The 24,979-nt window shown below is 36.4% G+C and overlaps 1 pseudogene; it reads right to left on the bottom strand.

Annotated features, from left to right (window-relative positions):
• The window catches only part of LOC107712314 (tensin-3-like), a 44,670-nt pseudogene that overhangs the window by 12,282 nt on the left and 7,409 nt on the right, over positions 1-24,979 (bottom strand).

Raw genomic sequence — 24,979 nt, 5'->3', positions numbered from 1 at the left:
AAATAGTTGTATATATATATATACTGTATATATATATATATATATATTGCCCATATTCCTTTAGTTTTCGTTGAAGTACTAAAACTAAACTATTTATTGAATAATAAATAAAATAGTAACATAATAATAAAAACTATATAGACATATTAAAAACAAATAAAAATACCAAAATACACAACAAAATAACAAAAACTTTAACTAAAATATAAACTATAATTCAGAATATTAACAAAAAACATATTATCAAAAATCAAAAGTACTAATATAATATATAATATTAATATTCTTCTTGTTTTCTTTTTATTTATTATAAAAAAATGACCCTCTAACACTAGCATTTTCTATTCTTTTTCTATTCTTTTTACTTGTTTTATTTTTATTAAAAAAAAAAGACCCTCTAACACTAGCGTTCCCTATTCGTTTTCTATTCTACCTACTTGTTTTTCTTTTTATTTATTATAAAAAACCCTTGCTACATGTACTGCGTTAGGCTAACCGAGACTTCACAGCACTTCACAGCACTTACATATTATTGTCCTTTTGTTGGTTTTGATTGCTTCTATTGTCCTCATTTGTAAGTCGCTTTGGATAAAAGCATCTGCTAAATGACTAAATGTAAATGTAAATGTAATATAGTCTCCAAATGAATGAGGTCATACCTTTAAAAAAAGAGTGTAAAACAGACAGGCGTATATGTTTGTGCATCAGTCTATTTCACATTAAATGCAGTCATCTAGAAAGTACTGCATAATCCTTATCAATATTTTCACATCATATCAGCATCTTACAGAGTTTGGAATTTGGCTGGCAAATGAAAGCGTGTTTGTGTGCATGTCTGCTCAGACCAGGTCTTTCAGGATTAAATCTCCCGCATGCCAGTGAGACAAAGGACAACTTCAGTTTTACGGACTTAACAAACTCACCATTCAAAGGAGGAATGCACACACACACACACACACAAACACACGCAGTGAGCCAAGTTGAAAAATGTCCAGCTGTTGTGATCAAAGCTGCAAAGCTGAGCTGAATAGAGAATGTGTGGAGGGGAAAATAAAAAGAGAGAATTCAACACAGGAGAACTAAATACTTTGTGGTCAAAGGCATTACTCCAATACTATGATACATGGTCTAAAATATGTCTGTAATAAGATTTAGCTCTAGTCTGAGTTATATATCTGACACCTGGGCTTCCTCTCAGACCTCAGCTGGCTTTATGACCAAATGTGACCCTGGACCACAAAACCAGTCATAAGGGTAAATTTTTTAAAATTGAGATTTATACATCATCTGAACGCTGAATAAATAAGCCTTCCATTGATGTTTGGTTTGTTAGGATAGGACAATATTTGGCTGAGATACAACTATTTGAAAACGAGCCGTTTTAGGAGGGCGTGGACCAGTCTTAACTTTTATAAAGCATATCTCGTTGGGTTTGAGACTTTAGTCTTTGCAACTTTAGGGATCTTATCTATTCACGAACAGCTTGTAACATTCCAAAGAGAAAGGAAAATTTGAAATGGCATCATATGACCCCTTTAAGACTGGTTTCATGGTCCAGGGTCACAAATACACGTGACTTCTTTTCTGTATTAAAGACCTGTCCACTAGACGTTCTGCACAACATGTCCACTTATCCTTTTAGTGACAAAAAACACATACCAAAAATAACCTTTTTTCATTGCATAGGTATTCAGCACACTAAAATAGCTATGGAGTCTGTTTTTCGTCTTTATAAGGCAATATACACATTCAACACATGTAATCAATCAAACAGCTAGTGATTCATAGTGAAGGAACAGAAATAACTATAACAAGCAAGAAAAGTGAGGATAACGTAATCACATTATTTGACAATAATATGCTTTTCCAACATTATAAATTTAGGTAAAATTTTATATGATTAATTCTAAAACACACACACACACACATATATAAATATATATATACCTCTGCCATGTTAATATTCTATGTGACTCTCAGGACACGCCTCGGTCTCCATAGTGTTGTGATACGTCATATTCACGTAGCATGAGAGAACGCGCTTAAGAAACAGTTTAGAGAGGAGAAATAAATCTACATATAAAATATTGGTCACAAACTATTGGTCACTTTCTAAATAATAATACAGACAGACAGACAGACAGATGATAGATAGATGTTTTGTTGCTCTATTCAGTGTTGGTATTGTAAGCCCTTGTTCCTATTCTTCGTCAAAGTGAGTCCTACCCTGGCAAAAGACCAGTAATAAACAAACCAAATTGTTTGTTTTGGATAATCTGGATGTGTGCTGTTCAATCTTAAGCTCAAATCAGATGGAATTTCAGTTCAAACTGACCCGAGATTCGTACTACGATTACATAACACATTCTTTCCCCACCCACATTCATTTGGACACAGGCCCAAACAAAACTGTCCTTTGTCCAGGGACAGAGAGAAGAATAGTGTCCACTGTCTCCACTCCACCTCCATCAGATTCTCCACTCCATCAGAGTGCTCACACATTTACTCACGACAAGAGCACCACATCCATCTCTTTCTGTTTTAGTGCCTCCCATGGTTGCTTGATAAATCTGCCTGGCCAGATGAGAAAGTGCCAAAGCCTAAATCATCAATTTGAGGTGAATTACGGGACAAATCAAGTGTAAATGAGCTTTAGGGTGCTTTCACACTTGGTTCGATTGCTTGGTCCGAACCCGAGTTCGATTGCTCCCCCCTCCCCCTGCCCCCGCTGGACTGTGTTCACATTATATTATTTGGGTCCGAACCGCGGTTCGTTTGCGAAAGCACATGAGGAATGTCAAACACTGACAGAACCAACAAAATATAGAGTAGTTTAAGCACAAACACTGGGGCTTTAAAAGTGTTTGTCTTTATCAGTGAAGTTCTGGCAATGCAAATAACACATTCAGATCTTCAGACAAAGTGTCCAAGTCTAAGGGCCAGCTGAAACAGGAAGCATTCACATACAAGCAAACCAAAAGAGCCTACCACATACACACACACACACATCACATATATACATAATTGTGTACACATTTAAACATTATATTCTATATAAATATTTGTATAAATAATTTTACATCTCATTTTGTATACTAATCACTTTACTGTACTATACTGTTCTGTATATACAATACATAGAGAACAGCATACTGTTTACCTTTATTTAATATCTGTAGTACCTTAATTTTTTTCTAAACACTTACTTTTTTGCTTATATATATATATATACATACAGTATATATACAGAAAATTATATATATATAATTTTTTTAAATCAGTATTTGTCCTGTTATCCAGTAATAATATTTAAACATTATCAAAACAAGATCAAGTCGATTTTTTTTAAGAGTAAAAATTTAATTTGTCCAAATATTAATGTACTTTGACATGTATGGAAGCTTATTATCTTGCAAATTTTTACTTTTTTTCTCCAAATTTTGAATTTATATCTCACAATTCTTCCCCCCCAAAAAAAATTTTTTTTAGATACGAACCCGGGTGCGCACCAAAAGTGCTAGTGTGAAAGCACCCTTAGAAAAGAGTGAAAGCAAGACGTTTTCCACAAAACACCCCACTGGTAAAGTATAAATTCACAATAGCGAGGAAAAAAAACTATTAATTGTAAGATAAAAAGTCTCAATTATTATTATTATTATTAATTTTATTTATTGTTTTAAATTTTTATTATGAGGCAAAATTAATCTTCCAAATATATGACCTACACTTTAAAAAAATGATGGGTTATTTTATTTATTTTATCATCATTTCATTGTGTCATTTTGCTGGGACATTTTTATTATATTTACCCAGCTGCTGGGTATAGGCAGATTTATTTTATTTATGTTAAGCATTAATGTAATTGAATTTAATATGTGCTTAAAACAAGATAAATAATTAATGCATAATAAGGATACTTTCTCGAAAACAAGTTTTCATGTAATGAGAAATTGTCCATTTAGGTACAGAGGATGTTTACATGTTTTTACTGGAAAACAAGACTGATACACTGATTAAAATGATTTGCAGTGTACTAAAGATGCACTAAGAAGAGAAGAGAAGAGAAGAGAAGAGAAGAGTTTTTGTCCATGGAGAGGGGGTGTTCACATAGACTTCATGCTGACAAGAAGACAATTCAAGTCTGCCAGAGATGGCTACAGCAAATGGCTGATGCATTAGCATACAAACACATGCACAAACACAAGCACAACTCAAAAAGTTTGTCAAAATGACACAAAATCTTTCCCCGCATACCTAGAGAAGCAGTCATGCTGAAGTATTCCTCAAAAGAGACTCATCCACAGAAGATAAGCTGAACTTGCCGGCCACTGCTGTGTTCTGACGCTCCTGCACGCTTAGTCTCCCAGTGTCAGTCTTTCACGGTCCCAAGTCTGTAATGTCTACGTTGTCACTTATTTCACCTCACATTTCTCTCTCTTTCTCTTTTGTGCTGTCTGCTTCCCGGCACAAACACTGACCGTGACCATCCCGTCACACAGTTGCAGTTCTGTCCAACTCTGTCCCCTTCCTCTCTCTCTCTACTCATCTGTGTCTAGCCTAAATGAAGTCATTGAGTTTTTGGAATTCTGTTAAACCCCAGATGGAAAACTACTTCATTCTTCCAGCAGTGCCACTGGTTGACTGACTCCAGCTTTGAGGAGGGAGGGAAGGGGGAGGGCTGAAGGAAAAGGAAGAGGGAGGGAGGACGACTGCCCCCAACTGGCATGAGGCAGAAAGGCAGTGAAACCCCCCCATGGCTTCATTACCATAAGAGTTCATGAGTGCTCTCCTGCCTTTGATAGGTTATTCAAGCATTGTTCTCCACAGACTCTCACAGTCTGTTTCACCTAACCAAACGGCACTGGGGTCAGGGGTGAGGCCTTTAATGGACCACCATGTGCTGCTGCTCACAACATCTGCTTCTATGCAAAACAGTTATTTTCTTAAACGGTATTTTTTTTAAATAAATGCATGAAAAACATTATCTTTACCCAGGAAGCAACATTCACAATATATGAAGACTTCTAAGACAAGAATCTTGAATATGTGTATATTGTGTTTGATATTTGACTTTCCTTTAGCAGATTATTTCACTTGTTTAACTACTGATCTAACAAATGAACAAAATCTGCTAAAATTAAAATGAAATCAATATATATATATATATATATATAAATTGAGGCTCTAAAAGAGTGTGCGCTTTGGGGAAAAAAACAATTTACAGAGAAAAAGGTTTAGGTTTTGAAATGTTATGATCTAAAATGAATAAAACACAAATGTTTTAGATTCTTCAATTTTTCTAAGTGACTTAAATTACATAATAACATAATATGCAACTATGTTTTAAATTTAATTAAAGAAATGTAAAATAGAAATGCTTTTCCCTGGTGGTCCCAGACTCTATTCAAGATATGTCTTGTTACCTCTTGTTTCTCTGGTGAATTTATCTTGTTTAAAGCTGTTTACTTATTTTTTTACAATACTGTTCAAAAGTTTGGGGTCAGTAAGATTTTATTCAGCAAGGATGCATTTTAAAATATGAAATATAAAAATATACAATTAAAACATGTTAAAATAGAAAACTTTAAACTGTTCCTGCTTATCAGACTGTAACGTCCCTGACGTGACCTCAGCCACTGTAGCACATAAATTCATTTAAAGGGGCCGTGCTTTTCCCTTCCTTCCTCCTCAAACGTCTGTGTAAATATTTGCATTTGTCTGTCAGTGAGAGTTTGGCTGTGAGACCTTTTATTTTCTCCTGTTTATTTAGACACTAAAACATAGATTGGCTGCTGTTACATAACCTCCAAATCTTCCCACATCAGGAAATTAAAATATACAAGACATCCTCCCCTCCTCTAGGCTAAACTTGCTGGAGGCTGGACGTGTTAAACACTGTATAAAGAAACAAATCTATTTCATTATCACTTTGTTTACTGTTTTTTTTATTTAAAATAAAAATCTTGTAATGCTGGAATTTGGATTATAAAACAGGTAATCTGACTTGAAGATTATTTATGAAGTGTAAAAACATTTAATGCTATGGTTTGTAGTTGCTTGTGAATGTTTTTATATCAATCAATGTACTAATACTGTAAAAACTGTAAAAAAAAAAAAATTTGTAATATAATGTGATATAACATCGTCTTCTTGCTCTTCCAATCTATCATTATTCCCATGTTTTCCTGTGCCTCCTCATTAAGACGTAATCAGGCAATAGTATTTCCCCCATAAAAGTTACATAATGATAATTATTTTTTTTATGAGTGCAATTTAAATATTTGTACGAGTTTTTGCAAATGTGCTGATGTTTTTAACTAATAATTTTATTTGTTTTTTGTTTAAAAATAAGGAAATCAAGAAATGACTGACAGAATATGTTAAAGGGGTCCTATTATGCTTTTTCACTTTTTCAACTTTAGTTAGTCTGTAATGTTTCTGTTTGAGCATAAAAAGGTCTGCAAAGTTACAAAGCTCAAAGTCCACATCAAAAGGAGATATTTTATTTAACAGAAATCACTTTTCAAAAACTACAACGAACGACTCGTTTGGACTACAACACATATTTTCCGGGATTTGTGATATCACAAATACCGATGAATGGGACGAGACCTGGTTGAGCTGCACTAGAGAAGGCAACGAGTGTTATCACTATGTCGGAGACACGCTAGCTTTCCCAAGGCAGACGAACTTGGAGTGGTTACAATCATCCGGGTTTAAATCGCGCTCAAATTGATTTGATTTTGACGCAATATTTACACTGAAGCTCACAGGCGGCTGTAAGGGGCATGACATTTCCCGACCAGGCACCGAGTGGTGCCAATCACAACACACACTGGCCCACTGGCCCAGCTAACCAATCACAGCACATTTCGTATTTCAGAAGGCGGGCCTTCATTTGATACAGGAACTATTCGAGCCGTTCATGCCAGACTGGGGAGAGAGGTGTTGTAATAATGTAAAATATGTGAAAAATAATGTGTTTTTCGAACAACCTAGTATGAGAGCCTGTTCTAGTACACCCTCAAAACAAAATCAAGACTTTGTAAAAGAGCATAATAGGACCCCTTTAAAGTGACATTTACATTAAACATAAACAGTGACATTTTACGCATAGGGTATGTGTACACTGTGCAATTTAAATGTCATTCTCAGCAGAGTACAGTATGTGGGTACTGCAAGTGTGCAGTCTGATTTTTCTAACCATGCATACTCTGTACACTCAGCTTGCACATACACTTTTAATTTTTTGTGCTAATTAGTTGGTCGACAAAGGTGGCAACACTGGCTACTGGAGACTGCAATAATAACAGATGCTAGCATTGACAAGGACTTGTCCGAGGGAGTTTCACGAAACTAGTTTAAATGAGTACAAAGACGTTTTCATTGCTCATAACTTCTAGAAAAATAGTGCAAACACTGGACAAGGATTAAACTTTTTAGTGCATATGTGTGCGCTTTCTTGTGCACACTTTGGAAGGCTATGTGTTCAGTTGTACACATACAGTAAGAGTTTGCGTCAAAACTGAAGTACTTTGGGCTAAATTCTAAGGACAGCTCTAGTTCCCAGAGCACTGACTGGCCAGTTTACAGGAAATATGCATCCTGACCCAGAGGGCCACATCCTGTAGCAGAGTTATTTTGAGCAGTACACAATTTGCGACAGCAGCAAGACAGACTTTGCTACAGGGGTTTTTAATGGTTACATTTGTATGAGATACAGTTGGATTTTTTCCTGACTGGAACAATCAAGTACACACACAAAATGATACCTGCACACATTCTTGTCCTCTCAAGTAGATATAAACATGATTTTACTACTGTAGATATAAAAAGAAGTAGCATAAGTATGTAGCCTCTGTGTCAGTTGATTACCTTGCCATATTGGAGAGCTCATGTAGTGTCTACTGGTTTGAGAGCCAGGTCTTGAAGGGATGAAGTCATGTCCACTCTTCACTGTAAGGGGAAAGAGATTAAGCACATTAAGCAGTGGTGTGCCACAGGGTTCTATTCTTGGACCATTTTTATTTTCATTGTATATGTGTCCATTAGACTCAGTTTTCATAAATACAACAATTCTTATCATTTATATGCTGATGATACAAAACTATTGTATATATTGCACTTGATCCAAGAGGGTATTAATTGTTTTGTTCACTAGTACATTTCTTACGCAAGGTTAAAGCCTGGTTGGCCAGTACTTTTCTGCATCTTAACACTAATAAGGCCAAGTGTGTTGTTTTTGGATCTCCTTCTGGCACCAAGGAGATTATAAGTAGGCTAGACTCTATTTCATTAAGTGTTTCTGATCAGGTTAAGAACCTGCGTGTTACTCTGGACTCTGCATTGGCACTTGATATGCAGGTTAATGATGTTGTTAAGGCTGGTTTCTACCAACTCAAGAGTTATTTCGAAATTGAAATTGATTCTCTCATGACGTCACGTGTTGATTATTGCAATTCGTTGTCTATTGACTGTTTTATAGGTATTTTTCAGTGCCAATTATCTCAGCTTCAGTTGGTGCAGAATGCAGCAGCCAGGCTTCTGACCTATGCAAAGAAGAGCGATAGTATTACTCTAGTTTTAGCATCTTTACATTGGTTGCCTGTTAATTTTAGGATTCAGTTTAAGATTCTTTAAGATCAAAAGGTGAAAGGGCATTTTCTATTTTCTGCTCCCCAATTATGTAATTCTCTTCCATTGCATATACATTTTTTTCTGACAGTGGATGTGTTTAAATTGAGCATAAAGACTTTTTATAATGAGACATTACCAGGTTTTAATGTGTCTATGTGTACGTAAATGCTTATATTGTTTAAGTTATCTGCTGGAAAGCATTTTGGTCAATGCATGTATTTTGTAAATGTGCTATAGAAATAATATTTTCACAAATGACCACATATAATAGTAATATACTATAATAACAGTGGGTTAATAAGACTGTGAAATGCTTACTCACATAACAAATATCAAACACAGTGTCAGCCTTACCAAATGGAGTGGGGGGTGTCACAGGAAATGCCGGTGTGGGCGGAACTTGATTAAGACCCACCCACAGTGGACTGTCAGCCTCTGGAGGAAGGTCACCAATGTCAACAGTGTCAGTGTGATATAGACCTCGCTGAAACAGACAATAACATATGAGGCATTGTTGTAGCAATGTTCCAGGTTCAATACAAGTTAAACTTGTATTTTAGTTGACAATGGGCAGAACTTTGCAGAGGGTTGGTGAGTGATTTTATCGTACTAGTCTCCAGTTAAAACATTTAATGTTTTGAGTTTAAACATTAAAACGTTTACAATTTTGAGGCTATTATGAAGTATTTGTGCAGTAATAAATGTGTGCGCATTTGTACCGGAGATGGCTTGCCAAAGACGAATCTCTGTTTGTTCTGCGTTCGATCGCTACCTGCACTCAGCAGCACAGAGTATTCAGAGACATCACTGAGCTGTCTCTGCCTCCAACCTGTACAGACAGAGACACAGAAACAGAGAGTTATTCATTTGGCATTCACAGTTGATATTCAATGCATGACAGTTCACATTTAATGGTGACTGGTCATTCCGAAATAGGAGGATCTCACTCTTATTCATGATTTTCTAACAACATCAAACAAAGTTAAAGAGCTTCAAACAGCATGAACTAAAATAGCATGTTCTCAAACAAAGCTTGTTTTGATAAGATCCATTAGGAGAAGTTTATGACCTCACATAAACAAGAGCCATTTACTTCAGGGCTGTGATAAAGTACATTCCACAAAAACATTAAAATAAATAAGAAAATAAATAAATAAAATAAAAATAAAAAAAACATCAGAAATAAAATCAATAAATTAATATTATAAATGAATAAAAATGTTACATATTTTATCAAATAAATTCATACATTTTATAAATACATTTATATAAATAAAATAAATAAATATACAAGAGTTTTGATAAATTGTGTCAAATTTTCTGAGACCACCAGTGAAAATACTTCTAAATATTTTAAACAGTTTTATCCATTACAAATTATAACAGTTTGACTGAATTTTAATTTCAAAATATCTTATTTTTTAGTTTCTGTCTTTTGCTTTAATGACAGCAATACATGAAAACTTTATTCTCCAGCATGATTTGAGATCTAGAGATCATTTTAAATATCAATGGAAGCAAAAACTATACAAAGAATCACATGATCAATGACACAAATTTGTTTTTTTGATTAGTGACCTAAAAAAAGCTTTTGGAAAGTCTTTATTTATTTATTTATTTATTTGATTATTTCAGGGTTAAAATAAAAATAATCCGAGATTATCAATGCGGAACTTTAGATCCCAGTTTTTCATAATAATTATAAAAACATGGCAATAATTCATTGCAAATGGGCAACAGTACAAGGAAAGACAACATGTTTTGTGTGTCAGGAGATGCTCACTTCAAAGGCATTCCTCAACCCTTACACCATGTGTGTTCACACCACGGGCATATATCTGGTGACATACTACAGTAATAATAACACTGCAAAGATTTCTGTTCAGCAGGATGAATTCACTGCTCTACTCAAAGAATCTCCATTCCAGGTGTCAGAACTTTTCTGACATGAGCTGATTCAGCAAGAAAGGACCTTGGGATCTTATAGCAGAAAAGACAGGGGGCATATGCAAGGCAGGGGACACACTTCAAAAGCAAAAAGACCCGCTCAGTATGCCGAGGTCAAAGGAGACAGAGTGTTGAGTTCATGAAGACTGCATCACAGATGTGTTTGGAAAAAGCAGAAGTCAATATAACATTATTAGGGAGTCACTAAATGGTTGTCAAAGGCAAAGTTATTACACTGCTAGAAATATGATTATGTCCATTTTTAAACTAAAAGGCAGCTTAGAGGTCACATTTACACTATGCAAGCATTCCATACTAGACCTGCATGTTTACATATTCAAGCACAGTCACACTTACACACACACACACAGAGAAATGAAAGGCAGGACTTTATTTTCTTTAGCAATCCTGTCAGGAGCTACACATAGAGGACCATTGTATGTTACTTTTGTGCATTTATTAACACAAATTAGGCCCCTGCCAATAGAAACCTCAAACATTAATTTAAAATAAAAGTCACTAGCCTGCAGGCTCAGACATTAACCAGTGAATAAGGCAAAAATGCCACTGAAAGCACCAAAAATGCCACATGTATTTAAAATGTGAGGGTAATACATATGTATCTATACATACACTACCATTCTAAGATTTGGTTCGGTAAGATTTTTTAAAATGTTTTAAAATAATTTATCAGGATTATTTGATTTAAAGAAAGTTTAAAAGAACAACTTTTTTTTCAAATAGAAATGTTTGTAACAGTATACATGTCTTTACATGTACATGTACAAATTTTTATCAATTTAATGAAAAAATTTTTTTATTGACCCCCAACTTTTGAACTGTAGTGTCTATAAAATAAATTGTTGGTTGCCTTATGATGTCTGTTTACAGTTACCTTTGTATTTGATACTAATTTGATTTTACAGTCATACTAATGAAATGATGAGCATATATTTCAATTAAAATTTCAAAAAGTATTTGATATAAATTGTCATTATACTGTGCATTTTATGTTTACAGTAACAGTAGAAAAATAAATATAACAAATATATAATATATTTAAAATATTGCCTCTTAACAAAAAGGTTAATTTGCTGGGTATGCAAAGAAGTTGTGTATCTATCAAGTTTATGAACTCTTACAAAATGTGTGTTGACAATACCATGGTGCTGTGATGGTCTCAGATGGTAATACCGGTAACACTTTAGTATAGGGACCAATTCTCACTATTTACTAGTTGCTTATTAGCATGCATATTACTAGCTTATTGGCTGTTTATAAGTACTTATAATTTAAAGCACATATTAATGTATTATTCTGCATGACCATATTCTACATCCTGAATCCTACCCGATACCTAAACTTAACAACTATATTGCTAACTATTAATAAGCAGTAATGACAGGCAAAAGTCATAGTTAATAGTTAGTTAATAGTGAGAACTGGACCTTAAAATAAAGTGTGACCGTAATACCATGGTACTTTTGATATTGAGGGGACTGTGACGATTTGTTAATCTAATGAATAACTGATTTGTTAAATCAAATGAAAAATTGTGTGTTTGATTGGTCCAGACGCTACACTATGCTACACAATGCTTGCAATATTCATATACTGTGGCATTTACATGATACACCAGAGTCTTTCAAGGAATAACATATAGTACTTTGTCCTAAAACATAACTAGAACTTTTTGGTGGATGATTGCAGGTCAGTTGGAATTAATAAATTGATTCAGGGCTGGTGAATGTAACAGGATTTGCTCTTACCTGACTGGTGGGATTTGGCCCTTCCACCCGAGTGCGTCTTTCCATTGGTGTGAAGGGAGGTCGAGCAGGTCATGTGACTCCTTGCCTGGGTGGGGATTGGCTCAAAGTCAGGGTCAAGGTCCAGGATCAGCTGATTGAGCTGTTCGATTGATTGATCTACATCCAAAGCCAGTATCGCAAACTCATCGTCCTTGTCTGGCTCGGACTGCGCCTCCGGAAAGCCATTGTCTGGTAATGAAGGTTTGTTTGCACCTTTTTGGAGCTCCATCTCCTCCCTGTGTTCCAGTCTGTCTGATGAAGTGTGCATGTAAGACGTGGATTGTTGCTGTTTCACCCATATATGTGTCTGATATCCAGCAGGTACTGAAGTGTGTAGGAGTGTGTTTGAGGAATTCACATCCTCTCTAAATATGGCAGGAGGAGCTTCACTTTGGCAATCATCTGATTGGACGAAGTTCTGACATTCACCTGAAGACAAGCCAGACATTTCCTTTGAAGACAGTGTGCCTTTAGAGTCTGAAACGGCAGCAATGGCATCATTAGGAGCGATGATGTCATCATCATCATCTATAATGTCCGTCTCTCGCTCTATGAACATAGCTTCACCATTTAAATGACTGGAATGATCAAATGCTGCTTGATTGGCTTTAGGGTCATATCTCAGGATGCCTGGAGAAGGTTGTTCCTCCTCCATTCTTAGCCCTCTGGGGAGCTGGGGATGCTCCTCAGAGCTGGAGCTGATTGGGAGGCCAGAGGCTTGTCCTCCAGTCCACTGGGAGGAGCTGGAGAGTCCAGAGTCACTGCTCAGAGAGTGTGTGCCTTCTTTTTGCTTGGCTGTGAAAGAAAGAACAAAATGTTAGTACAATTAGTAGAGAATTAGTACAATAATTAGAATTATTACAATAAATTACAGGTGCAATAAAGTTGACCTCAACGATTTGGAACTCATTTGAGACGGCTTATGGTGCGTTCAAGTCCTACTGAAAAAGTTGGGAAGTTGGAATTATGATGTCAGGTGTGTTCAAATCCCTTTTGGCTGTGAAAGAAAGAACAAAATGTTAGTACAATTAGTAGAGAATTAGTACAATAATTAGAATTATTACAATAAATTACAGGTGCAATAAAGTTGACCTCAACGATTTGGAACTCATTTGAGACGGCTTATGGTGCGTTCAAGTCCTACTGAAAAATTCATATTTCTGAGTTGGGAATTTGGAATTATGATGTCAGGTGTGTTCAAATCCCTTTGAAAGGAGCAAAATGAAGCAAGAATATGTAGCAAAGTTTTTTAACTGTACTTCTACAAAATCATGAATAAAGAATATGCATCAGGTGTGCTTTAAATGTCGTAAATGTACAAAACTATCAAATTGTTCTACTATTGTATAATGCAATTTTTTTAATTATTAATGTAAATAGTCATTTCATACATTTTATCAAAATTACCATCAATACAGATGTTGTATTTACTGTGTCTGCCATGTTTTCTCACTGACATACCCCTAACTCCTAAGAAAATCCTATTTCCCCCGTAATTGGCATTGCAATGGCATTCATCAGTGTTCAACTCGTAGATACAAACTTTTCGAAATGACTGTGTATCTTTCTCTAGCCCATATGACTTATACTGACACCTATTGGTGTGGATGAAGCATCATGCAAAAGCAAAAGGCAGATTATAGAGATTTCCCCAGTCATATTTGGCATCCATGATCTCTGATATGTGAAACTTCTTCATTTTAAACATGTTTGTGAAAATTACTACTCATTTCTTTATGTATAACAATTTTAAAGTGTAAAAAGTTACCATGGTGACACATACTTGTTGAAAACAAAGTCACACCTGTGGCCCCTTATCTTCACCCACTCCTCCTACATTCAGTCCTGTGTGTGTCATAGTCTGGGGTCCAGTGGAAATGTTAACACGTCTCTAACGAGTTGCAGACACCTTAGTCATCACACAAATACACGGGTACACAGACCTATATATGTCTTTGTGTGGCCGTAGTGTGTGTTCTAGCAAAGACACATCAGCCAGTCTCCGGCAGCTGAACACAGATCGCAGCAGATAGTGTCATGTGTCAGAGTCTCGCAGCAATGATCATGACTGATAACACGTATCTACTGTTCAACATGAAGCCAGAAGGCAGCATCGCACATGCAGGCTGTACAAACACACACAAACACTGATATTTAACATCACGCCACACTCTATGATCAATTTTGACAATAGAGTGCAGCAGGGATGATGTGTTTTTGTAGGCCAAAACCCAAAAATGTTTTAGCACTTCTAGTTTCATCAATGGGTTTAGATTTTTCTGAATGGGTGTTTTGGTTAAAATAACCGTTTTGCCCAAAATAAAGGTTTTTAGTTAACACAAGCTCAAGATATTTTCATGTTTTATTGTACGACATAAAATACATGAGTAATACCCCCTTATGAATCTTTTACTTATCTTGAAAAAGGCGGTTGCTAACAAATGGCTAAAAGGCACTACAGAGGTTGTCATGGACATTAAACGTCATCACACCAAACAGGTAAATTCATCTACTCACTAGACTGCTTTCATAGCCACATTGTGTTAATCGCACTCTTACAAATTATTCCAACTCAAACTTTCAGGAAAAATATTTTTAAACAAAAACTGAAAGAGTTATTGGAAGCATAACGGGGGTGACGCTGAAATCATGCAACCGTGGTTTTGTTCATTAATTGCCTATGTTTAGCTTTTTACGTAAGCATTTAGGCGTCATCACTACAACACTCTATAGACAAGATATATGTTGTGTACAATGGTGTTTTGTCCACCAGAAATAATTCGACCACACGGACCCACTTTATTTTAAATGTCTTAACTTCTATACTACTAACATTTAAATTAATAATTTGATACAATGCACTTATTTGTGAACATACATGCTTATATTTAAAAACACCTGAATGTAATTATATCTGTAATTAATTTCTGTGATTGCACTGTTTATCCTACCACTACCTCTTAACCCACCCTTAAACCTAACCACACCACACCACAAAACCTGTCGCCAACCTTAACTGCATCCCACCTCAATAGTGACAAAAGTGTTGTGCAATACAAAATGAACAGTGAGTAAGTACAATGTATCTAACAATTAATTTTTGTGATGAAAAGTGGGACCAATCACAATGGCATAACTGGTTAGTATGTCAACTGGTGAAAAACACAGACCTTTTTAACTAAACCAGTAATGCTTCTCTAGTCTCAAGAGGCTGAAATCCAAATACCAGGCATGCATGATAAAACGCCACAGCTGGCAACTCTCTCTCTCACACACAGACACACTCACAGGCATACAAACACACACCCAACAACTGAGATTCAACGGTCATACTATTATACAAACTTTACCATAATCTAAAATAAATATTTAATAGACCACTTGATCAAAACCAACTACTTCAATTCATCGCTCAGCATTGAGAAAAATGATAAAAAACTTGACTTTGACTTTCAATTTGACTTTGCAACTAACAAAAAGTCCACAATATAAATTAATAAAAGAGCAACACACTAATATTTCTTCATATTCTGCCCAAGTATGTTTTTTCTAAGTATTTTAAGACTGCATAAAACATCAAATGCAAAACCTGAAACTTCTTGTTACTCTCAAAAGTACTTTAAAAGTGATTCATGCGGCAACTTTTCCTGATAAATTAAGCACAACTGCATTCGTTTATCACAAGAGCTTTCATAACTTACAAAATAAACCAAGCGTGTTGCTGCTGAAAGTATATCCCACCACCCTGCACCGCTTCAAAAATGCATGTAGCGTCACAAACCTAATGCTTTCCAGAAACATCCTCTCGAATCAGACCCCAAAGGTATCTGAGAGGACAACATATGACTTTGACCATGGAAACTATGACTAAGAGCAAGAGGAAAAAGACATCTGACAGAGTCACAAGTGAGAAAGAGTCTCTACAGTACAGAAAAAAGAAAAAAACAAACAACATTTCTTAAATGAATAAAGACCGAGGTATAAAAAAAGGAATGAAAGAGGCAAGCGGTCCTGACCGTGTTTATCCTGCAGGCGTCTGTGCCCATTTTGTCCTGCTCTCTCTTTCTGTCCTTCTCTCCTCATGCAGTTTTAAACAGACAAGCAGCTTGCATTCCTTCCCATAAGGTGATAACAGCTCCCCCGGGTCTCTTTTCTTTCCTCTTCTTCTTTTTCTTTCTCTCAGTCAATAGAGTCACAAGTGAGAAAGAGTCTCGTACGTACAGAAAAAAGAAAAAAACAAACAACATTTCTTAAATGAATAAAGACCGAGGTATAAAAAAAGGAATGAAAGAGGCAAGCGGTCCTGACCGTGTTTATCCTGCAGGCGTCTGTGCCCATTTTGTCCTGCTCTCTCTCTTTCTGTCCTTCTCTCCTCATGCAGTTTTAAACAGACAAGCAGCTTGCATTCCTTCCCATAAGGTGATAACAGCTCCCCGGGTCTCTTTTCTTTCCTCTTCTTCTTTTTCTTTCTCTCAGTCAATCTCTTTCCTCCCTTTCCCTTGTTTTCCCTCCTTCTTTTCCTCTTACAGCACTGCTCGCTCTCCCTGTCTCTCTCTCTCTCTTTCTCCACCTCCACACACAGGTAACCCCTTTCAGGTGCCCCTCCTGGGTGTACGGGAAAATCCTGGCTTGGGAAGCATTATTCCGCTCGAGCCAGCCAATGCTTCTCGCAATAGAGCTGTACACACACACATATGCTTGTTGTAGAGCGCGAATGGACGCTTGGAGGACATGGAGCCCACCAAATATGGAGTGGGGAATGTAAACACAAAGGCGGAGTTATGTGTGGGTGGAGAGAGGGAGCGCAAAAGAGACAGAGAGAGAGATAAGGAAGGTATTGGTATAGTAAAGAACAAAAGTACCAGGTAAAAAAACACACACACAATGATGAAAGAGAGATTGAAAGAAAGGAAAAAGAAAGATAACGGGAGAGAGAGAGAGAGAGAGAGAGAAGCATGCAACTTCTGGTCGGTTGGCAGCACAATTCCTTCAGACTGTTTGTCAGTACGACTGGCAATAATTACAGACATACGAGTGTGTGTTTGTGATCGTGTGTAATTCTATATTTGAGTTTATGTATTGTAAATTGTAAAGGCTGTTTGTGCTCCAACCATGAGGTATCTCTAAATTACACGGCTGCTCGAGACAGACAACCAGATGTGCATCAAGCCTCAGTCCCATATGACACACACACACACACGCACACACATTAAGCTGTTGGGATTGATTTTTTTACAGTTATGCACAGAAACTCCCAACCTTTAAATATCTGGCCCTGGAATTTCAGATTCTTGCGCGTAGACCATTTAGCATTTAAAACACTAGACTTTGTGCAGAAGCGAAGGGTAAACATAACAAGTGCAACTTATTTGTTCCCTGATCACTGAACTTTAACTGGCCATGGAGAACAAAGTTCATTTCCATGGAGTTAAACACTCACTAAGTTCCACTCCTTGAAGTGATTTAATTCTGCATAATTCAATTTTGTACATATAAGGAAGGTGGGTTAAGATGTGCCAGTGGGTTGAGCCATCCTGAACTTTGTTGTTACTGTATCAATATACAGTTCAAAAGTGGGGGGTCAGTAAGATTTGATTTTTTTAAAGAAAATCAAGGATGCATTAAATTGGAAAAAAAAAAAAAAAGACATTTACAACGTTACAGAAGATTTTAAATAAATGCTTTGTTTTAACTTTTTATTCGTCAAAGAATACTGGAAAAAAATGTATCACAGTTTCCACAAAAATATTAAGCAGCACAACCATTTTCAATAATGTGTCTTAAGCACCAAATCAGCATATTAGAATGATTTCTGAAGCATCATGTGACACTGAAGACTGGAGTAATGGCTGTTGAAAATCAGCTTTGCCATCACAGGAATAAATGACATTTTAAAATATTTTCAAATTGAATTTAGAATAACATTTCACATACTGTTTTAACTATTTTTGCTCAAATAAATGCAGCCTTGGTGAGAATTAGATACTTTTTTCAAAAACATTAAAACATCTCAGAGACCCCAAACTTTTCAAAAGTAGTTTACTATACTGTGTCTATATTTTTTAAAGAAGAGAGAGATTTTTAAATGCCAAACATTTTTTAAGCCAAAATTAATTTTCTGCATGACTGATAAAATTGTGTTTACGTCTTTAGCAAATTTACCTACTTCAGAAATAAATATCATAGGCACTGGTGGCTTGTAATGTAAATGATTTATACCGAAATATAAGCTTGTGTAAACCCTGTTATCATCAAATTTTCAAGTGACAAACTACTGCCAAAATAACCAAAACTTTATTATAATGTCATAAAATTAAATTATCAATAAAATCATCTTTTCACTTGTTTTATTTTTTTAGCTTTTTTGCATTTAGTTAGGTTTCTGGCATGTCTGCCAGCTCAGAAAAGCTGTAAAGAAAACATGCAGCTAGTTCATTATGGGCTGTCTGAGTCTGAAACTGTGTCATCCAGCGATTTGTCATCCAGCTGTTTCAATTTGCAGCTGGTTTCTACGTAGATAGCTAGCTATTTGAATAAGACCACCTCTGAGCCATATATGGATATATTCATGTGTCTTGTGTCGATGCCCCATAGAAGAGAGGGGTGGGGTGAGCAGTAGATCCTTAGCATTTAAAGAGACATGCAACAAAACGGGTCGCTGTGAACAAAGCTGTTTTTGACAAGGTAAAAAGGGTGTTGTTTTACACGACCACTGAGGAATTTTAACCAAAGTATGTTGCAGACATTTCATGAAGACCCTAAAGAATCATACCATCTTGAGGAAAATGGGCATCTGATGCCCCCTTTAAGACAATTATGTTTTGCAATACAATCTTAAAATGTCAATCCTGTTAGCATGGTTTTATATAGTAAACATCTGATGACTGAAATGTGGATATCTGTAAAGATTTGATCATTGAAAGCGCACTGTAGTTTCACAATCTTGGGCACAAGGCTTGTAAAATCAAACCGAACTGTACAACAGTCAACCCTGTTACTGTTAAATCTCAATGAAGATGTATTCAATTATTGTATATCTTTAAAATTACTTTAAATATCACATAGACTGTAAAAGGGATACATTACAAAGAATGATCCAAATACTATTATGGGTGCCATCATTCAGCATATATGTTTCACCTCTGTCTTACTTCTTCTTGCCTAGAAGACAACTCAAACCACTACTAAATGTTAGTCCACTCTCCCTAACATGCTGGCCCTTGAATAACACATGAGTCATTTGGGTCTGTTATGTCTGAGCTCCATCCCTGTGCTTTGATATTCTGACTCGCTCTCCTCGACAAAACATCTTGTAGTTTGAGCAGCTCTGTCTTACTTCAGTTCATTTAGTGCAGCTACCTAAACATTTTCAGTAATTACAAACCCTCAAGGAAAACAGCCACGGCAATTGCACTGAGCACTGTGGCCATGCTATGGTAACTGGCAGATCTCGTTTGGAGCTCATTGTGCTAAGGCCAAACAAGATTAGATTAGGGTCAAATACAAGAACTTTACTATTATTGCAAGAGGTTAAACTTTCCACGCATTCTAAACAGTCCCGCACAGTCTCATATGTTCCAATTAACCTCAGCAAACAGTGCCCAGACTTAATAACGGTATTAGAGGTAAAGCGTGTTTCCTGTAGCAGACCGTAACTTGACAATTAGTAGACCATTACGAGCCTTCATGTCTCGGAAAACTATTCTTTGCATCCTGAAGTAAACACTGCTTAAATGTGCATTCTTGCTTTTGTTTTCTCTCCTAAAATAAATACCCACAATACCCCATGGTTTCACTACTCAAGTCCCACAAGAGGCCTATGAAGTACTATAAAAACATGTCCCGAAACAGTTAGTGAATGCAAAGCCAGATTTTGTGTGTTTGTAGTATGTTAATAAAGATATAGCAAAGTGTACGCAAAGTAAAACTAACTGTAATTTATTGTGTAAATGATGAGAAAAAAGAAAAAGAGACATATTACTGTATAAATGATATGGTGGATTTAAAAACTACATTTATTCTTGACTAGTGATGATAATAATAGGACAATATTTGATCCTTTTGAGATCTGTACTGATTAATATTTATATTCTGCCAATTAGCAGAACTTTTCCCTTGTTATTATCTGAAATGGACCAACACTTGTGAATTTTAGGTAAATATTGTGTAAATAAATTTCATTTCTCCACCATTGCCGGTCCCAGTCCCAGATGAGAAAGGACGAGGGTTGGGTGTCGGGCTAGCCACCCATCCCCGTAAAATCTATACTGCTAAAGAAACGATGAATATCTCCTCAGTCATTATTAACTGGGTGAGTGAATCGGGTCCCTGCCAGATGATGGCATCTGAGCAAACCAGCAATGGTGCCTGACCAAGGATGCGATTTTCTCTGCAAAAATGATTACGAAACTTGGCACCTGGAACTTCTGCACATTTCATCAAGTCGGCCGCCTTGACCAACTCATCCGGGAATTTTAAAATTATCGTCACGATGCACTGGGAATTAATGAAGTATGGTGGATTGGCAGTGGACAATTGGCCAGTGACGGCAACACCATCCTGTTCTTCGGTCATACAGAATGCCACCAACGAAGTGTCAGAATCGTCCTGAGCAAACACGCAGCTGAGTCCTCCATCGGATGGTCACCTGTGAGTGATAGAGTAATCACCGCGCACCTCCGGACCAACAACATCCAGATTATGATTGTTCAAGTCTATGCACCGACTGACAACGCAGAAGGATGAGTTTTACGGCCAACTAAAAGATACCCTTGATGAAATAACTCATCATGATCTCAAGCTGGGCGGTGATCAAAACAAACTTGAACTTACTGTTGGTCCTTTTGCATCATCTGAGTGATAACAGTGAGCGGCTGATATCATTCTGCGACCATAACAACTTTTGTATCCGTAACACCTTCTTTCAACATTGTCGTAATCACAAGAAGACATGGTGTGCGTCAGACGGTATCACCTTTAATGAGATCGATCACATCTGCATCAATTGACGATGGCAAACATCTCTCCGCAACGCACGGGTCTACAGGCCAGCGGACGTTGGCTCTGACCATTATCTAGTCCAGGCAAATGTTAAGCTCAAACTCAAATGCCAAAGACAAGTTGTGGTCAAGCATCCATATGCCAAAGAGAACCTTAACAATCAATATATCGCCGAAGAGTTTGCACTTAACCTTCAAAATTGGTTCGAGATGCTCAATGACATTGACGACATCAAAGATAGTTGGAAGACAATGAAAACTATCATCCAGAGCTGTGCAGATAAGAAGATTGGGCACAGATGGGGAAAGATTAAAGAAAGATGGATCCAAGACCAGATGACAACCACATGGGACGACCCCGGGCTGGACTCCGTCCGCGGTGAAAGCCGATCCGGCGATTGACAGCGCGAAGTTGATGTATTTCCTCAGCGACCAGCACGGATCAGCTCTAGGCATGACGAAGCAGATATCGTCCTCTTTTGGAAGGCCAAACAAAGTAGTTTCGCTTTCACAACGAAACACAGCGCCTTCATGACATGGCGGCGGCAGCAACAACAATACTACAGCGAGAATAAAAGTTATGCCTTCTTTTTTGACTCCAAAGAGAAAGGAAAATTTGAAATTGCATCATATGACCCCTTTAAACTGGGGCTGGTTGAAACGCTTTTAGAACTATATACAAAAACAACAAAATACAAATGCACTAAATAAAATAAAATAATTTAATAAATGCATATTTACAATAGGCACTTAACTCAAATAAGTATTAAGTAATAAAATAAATAACTAAAGAAGGCTGACTATAATCAGCTTGCTTCCATTTAGTTATATAAGCCTACTCGTCACCTGAATTAAAAAAGCTCTTCTTGTCTTCAATGATGCAAGGACAAAATTTAAGCGTGCACATGCAATATTTGAGCGAGAACAGAGCCAACTCATAAGAGAACACTGTATATTTTAAAGAGCATGTCCAGTTTTGTGTGAGAGTGAAGGAAATCTGCTTGCGAGTGGAGAGATTCCTGCTCGTGCATTACATAGATGTGCTATCGCGTTACATTACTGCGCTCTCGGCATTTGTCATTAAGATAATGCTATAGAAACCGCCTAAAATTAAGTATATAGAACAAAAGAAAGCTGCCTGAGGAAGCTTCCTATTGCCCATGCCAGGATCCGCCACTGATGCAGTTAGAAATTTTATAAAAACAAGCCAATCGCAAGACATCTGGTAGCGGGGCACCTGGGGTGGCCAACCAGATTTCAGTGGGGGCCGGTGCCACCCCTGGCCACCATGTAGACCCGCCCCTACCGAGGCCGACTGCGCACCACCTAGCGCCGAACCTTTATCAACAATCTCAAGCTCGCCGGTGTATCCTGGGATGAAGCTGAAGTGCTGGCAGAGGACCGACACCGGTGGGGAGACCCTAAGTGCCCAACATCACGGGAAGATCTAAGTCTAAGTACATTTCATTTCAGCAATTTAGCACACGTTGTGTCACTTCTTTGTTCTACTGTTTCAATTTCTAAAAAGCAATTAAAATGGCAATGACATAAATGTATAAACCATTTCATATTTCAATATATTTGTTGAATTTGACTACCATTCAACATTTTGATATCCTTTTTTTTACGTCTGCATTTATTTGATTAAAAAATACAGCAAGACTATAAAATATTTTTGCAATAAAAAAGAACTGCCTTCTATTTTAATATATTTTAACATGTAATTTTAAATCTAATATGCTGATTTGGTGTTATTATTGTTTATTGTCAGTTTTAAAAGAAACTGTTCAAAAAGTTCAAAAGAACAGGATTATTTGAAATAGAAATCTTATGTAATAAAAGCAAGGACACATTTTTAAAAAACAAAAAGAAAAACATGTATATTCTAGTTCTATTCAAGACCACTAATCTAGACATTATGAAGAACGTGAGAAGTCCAGTCTTACCAGCTTCTGTAAGATTTTCAGTGAAGTCCCATTGAGCGTGTAGTGAATTCAGAGGGTCATTTTCAATGACAACTGCTGAACCGTTCCTCCAGTGGCCACAATCTTGAAATGGAGAAACAGTGTGTTAATGTATTACTAAATTAATTTCTACCTAAATTAGCCATATTGAATAATGCACATTCACAAAGACCCATAAAACACCTTTCATTCCAGAAAAATAAGAGGATACCTGAAGCAAGGGATGGGTCTCTGTTGGCAATTTCTGAAAAGAGCACCTCCACCACACCGTCCTCTGGGAATCTTGGGTCTTGAATAGAGACAAGAACAAATTATGACTGAAAGGGATGAAAGGCATGGAAAAAACTACGCTGCAAAGCAATGTGGGAACATCAACACACACACAACTACATGAGAGCTGATGTATCTGTGACTTGTAAGCACATTCGCCACAGCTATGTGACTGCTTTCGCTTCTATCCATTCAAAATTACAGTTGATTGTGTAAGATTTCCCATTGCGTAAGGATCAAAATGAAGTGTTTGTGGAAAGAGTTAAGTTGTCAGTCTCTTTCTCAGGTCTGCTTGGGTCACCGTGTGTCTTGTCTGTCATTATTTACCAAAAACACTCAGCACTTGCTCACATGCTCAGTCACGCACACACTCACATACTAGTAAACACAAACCTGTACTAAAAATAATGAAGCCCAAAAAGTATGAATTTCACAACATTACATACAAAATATCAAACGACATCTGAAAACAACTTTTTTTTAGAGGATGTATGAAATCAGTTTCTTTCCATTATAGAAAGAAAACACATATAACGACAAAGACAGGTATTATTTCTACAATAAAACAAAAACAATAATATGGATACAAAATTGTGCACATACTGTATATCTGCCATCAATCCTGGAAACAAAATTCTCTCATTTCACAGATGCTTTGTATTTTCCCTTATTATTTAACTATATACAACATAACAGGGAGCTTATGCCTTATAACTCTTAGAATCACCTTGTTGAACATTTACGGTTCAAAAAAAAAAAGTCTGATCATATTGCTTTAATGTATTCAGTCCATTTCAGTGTTATTGTAATATCACTGAGAAACTATTATACTTTTTATTAATATTTTGTTAATTTTTTACACTTTTTTTATTTTAATTTTAAAATAAAAATAAATTAATGTTTCAGTAATTGCTATGTTTATGACATTTTATTATTATTAACTATGAACATTTTCCTGTAACATTTGTCAACCAGATTTACAGTTCAAATACTTTAAGTCAACATTTTGAGCAATATATCTATTGATTTATATGAAAAGATAAAAGTTTTTGTGCTACATACAAAATAAACATTATTTGGTTTGTTATTTTGCAAATGGAAATACCGTCTTAGATTCATATCTCCAAAACCGTTTGGGACACTTCGAGTGCAAAGATTTGACCAAAAACACTTTGTGTACCTATGTTTGCATGATCAAGGTCTTCTTTCTGCAAAGAAAGTTGGTCTCCACACAGAGTGCCGGTGTGGAACTGCACACGAAACATTGTCTCATGAGTCCTCATGGAATCATTTTTATGATAACACGCAATCTGCAGAGAAAGAAGAAATGAAGATTAGTGCTGTCTGCATGTGT

This window comes from Sinocyclocheilus rhinocerous, unplaced genomic scaffold, assembly GCF_001515625.1.
Source record: "Sinocyclocheilus rhinocerous isolate Xijiao unplaced genomic scaffold, SAMN03320098_v1.1 scaffold4389, whole genome shotgun sequence".
NCBI lineage: Eukaryota > Metazoa > Chordata > Actinopteri > Cypriniformes > Cyprinidae > Sinocyclocheilus > Sinocyclocheilus rhinocerous.
The sequence above is the reverse complement of the archived record's forward strand: the minus strand, read 5'-3'. Positions and strand labels throughout refer to the sequence as shown.